The sequence below is a fragment of the Triticum dicoccoides genome, chromosome 2A (assembly GCF_002162155.2).
Source record: "Triticum dicoccoides isolate Atlit2015 ecotype Zavitan chromosome 2A, WEW_v2.0, whole genome shotgun sequence".
Taxonomy (NCBI): Eukaryota; Viridiplantae; Streptophyta; class Magnoliopsida; order Poales; family Poaceae; genus Triticum; species Triticum dicoccoides.
In genome coordinates this window covers 15250497-15253808 of record NC_041382.1, presented here as the reverse complement: position 1 = coordinate 15253808, position 3312 = coordinate 15250497, and positions in this window count along the sequence as shown.

Below are 3312 nucleotides of genomic sequence, written 5' to 3'. Positions count from 1 at the left end.
CCAGTGGGGGGGGGTCTGTTTTTTTTTTTGTATTTCTTTTTCTTTTATTTATTTCCTTTTCTGTTTTAATTCATTTTAAATACTTAGGTCTTTTACAAAAGCATGGATCCCACACCATAAATTCCTAGGCATTTATTTGCACACACCGAACATTTCTGTTTTAAATTTTGAATTTTTTTATTATTTAACTCTATTTTAAATTTGAATTTGAATCGGTTTGAACTAACCCGAGATTAACTACAGTGACAGAAGTGACATTGCATCATTAATGTGGGATTACTGTAGCATGATTATCCGGACGTTACAAAGGATTTCACCCTGAAGAACAAGTCCAAACATATCTGCACAACACCCTCAGCAAGGTAATGACGTAAAAACATCAATGTTGCCAGGTATAACCCACACGGGTCAAACCTAGGGTTTTCACCCCCGGGCTCAAGACCAGGTACTAAAGAAGCACTATCAAATCGAAGTAATCATGTGCAGTCGTCGCCACTTTTACTGATGGTGGTGGGGGTTTCAGCTATTCTTTGGACCATATGGATCAGGTTAAGGAACAATGTTTTTTTTACTAAAATAGAAGAATTACCGACCCTTGTGTCCCAATTAACATGATTGCCAGAAGGCTTACTGATTGGATTATTTTACATAGAAAACTGGAAAATCAAGAAATTCGAAGGTGAGAAACAAGAATGTTCGAAATGATTGCAAATGAGATCTTCAAGGTGGTACATGGCTGGCGGGTGGGCGTGACTAGGATCACGGCGGGCTGATGTTTTTCAGGGCTAGAGCTGGCCATATGTTTTCCCAATTCTAATGCTAGGAGTATGTTCTTCCTTTGTTTTCTTTCAGTTTGCTCTAAATAAAAGTAAGTAGTAGCTTACCATGAACTGTTACTTTTGGTCTCTGCTCGTTATCTTTTGGTGTTGCCTTTCAGCGTCAGGTAGGGGTGGTGAACTTCCCTGGTTGCCGTTTGATAACTTTTGCACCTTAGGTCGACCTCTGGCAGCCCATGATGTAACAATATCATGCGTCCTTTTTAGTGTGCTGCTTACTTTTGGTATTTTTGGTAGCAGCTATACCCTCCCTTCTCAAACAAGTTAATACCTCCCTTCCAAATTATAAGACGTTTTTGGTAAGTTGTGCTGAAAATATGAGCAAATTACTACGAGATTTAATCCGAATAAACAGAACATAAATCATGGCGGCAATAGCAGAGATTAAATTAATCATGCGAACTAGCATAGTAGATGAACAGATCACATCTAGAGCACATACTAGAAACATGAATTCTACCACGATCTCGAACAGGAAAGATAGAATCACATACGGTGCAGCGGGAGCAGCACTGTCGGCGTTGACGTTGTCGCCCATGTCGTCAACGATGAGGTTGCCGAGGTTGGGGAAGAAGTTGTCGTTGGTGAAGTCGTTGCTGCTAGCAGTCGCGCGAGTGCGCTCCCCAAAAACCTGATCGCCCTTCTCCCGTACAGAATCACGAGAGGCGGGGTTCCGGAGGCCTGCCGTCCCTTCTCCCGGTGCACGCCGAAAGGAGGGATGGAGAAGACTTACTTGGTGCCACAATGATCTGCAACGGTGGTGCGAAACCATACGAAGCGGCAGCGGCTAGGGTAGACGTCTGCCTGACTATATAGTGCGGGCCGGGTAGATCGTGGGAGTAAGCCCCACGTCCGAGTCGTCACGATCCAAAAGAACCGGAAACGGTTAAGTAACTAATGCATCCATTAATTATTAATTAATGACTCATTAATTTTTCCCGAGCAGCAAAAATATAGACAACGTGCATAGCTCTGTCCTCGGCTCAATCCCGTAACCCGCAGCGCGTCGTGACGAGGTGTGGCATCGCGAGGTGAGCGAGGAGGAGGATCGCGCGTGTAGGTCTCCTCTTCTCATGCTCATACAAGTGGTAGAAGAGCTCACCTTTTAAAGAGGTGCAAGTCTCTCTCAACTTCCACGGTGGGACTAAACTCTAGTCTCACTCACTCCACTCACATGTGTGCATGAATGGGCCAAGAGAATTTTAGAATTTTAGTTGGGCTTTGGGCCAAAGGCCTACTAGCAAAATTCCAACAATCCCCCACAAAGTCTCATTGGCACATCTCATCATTTTGTTCCAAAACATTGTTTATATACCGGTGCTTAGTTGAGAATATGAAGTTGAACTTCCACTTAGAGTTTTATGCTACACTAGATCATAACTTGAATAGTGGACTATGTCTTGAACTACAAGTTTTCTGCGAAACTAGTTTCACACAAATTCTTGACAGATACTGGGCTACCGCAAGGCTTCCCCGCGGGTGAAGCATATACGTCATACTCTAGGGCCTTTCATGAATTTATTATGGAAAACCCAATTCTCACAGACTGCAACGTTTAACGGAAAAATTCATATAGGTGTGTTCCTCAGGAGATGCTCTGCAGGGCAACATCTCTGCTTACCCGAATAAACCACTTGGAACACATTAAGATAAGTATCAACCTGCCATGCAGATCATAAGAGTATTGCATCTTCACGAAGTGGGATAATTAACATAGGGATACTCTCCTCCCAGCTGACCAACAGCCTATCTCCCACTTCTACTTCACGGGATCTTCGATCACATAGAGTGGGTTACTACTGTGGACAACTCATGCGGTGGGTCTCAAACCCATCTCCATCGACGCATTATCTATCACATTACGTGTTAAACCCTTTGTGAAGGGATCTGCCAAGTTTTCCGATATTTAGATATAATCCAACGTAATAACTCCGGAGTTCCTCAATTTTCTGACAGATTTTAGTCTCCTCTTCACATGTCTTGAGGACTTCATATTATCCTTAGAACTATTTATCTTGAAGATCACAGTTTGATTATCACAGTTCATCAGGATAGGGGGTATTGGTTTTTCAACCATAGGTAAGTCCATCAAAAGCTCACGAAGCCACTCTACTTCAACAGTGGCAGTGTCTAATGCTGTGAGTTCTGATTTCGTACTTGACCTCGTTAACATGGTCTGCTTGCAAGACTTCCAGGAAACAGTGCCACCACCAAGTGTAAAAACATAACCACTTGTGGCCTTAATCTCATCAGCATCAGATATCCAGTTTGAGTCACTATAACCCTCCAGTACCCTTGGATACCCGGTGTAGTGAATCCCATAGCTCGCAGTGCCTTTCAAGTAGCGCATAACTCTCTCAAGCGCACGCCAATGATCATCTCCCGGTTTTGACACAAACCGACTCAGCTTGCTCACAACAAAAGAGATGTCAGGCCTCGTGGCACTCGCCAGATACATAAGCGAGCCAATAATCTG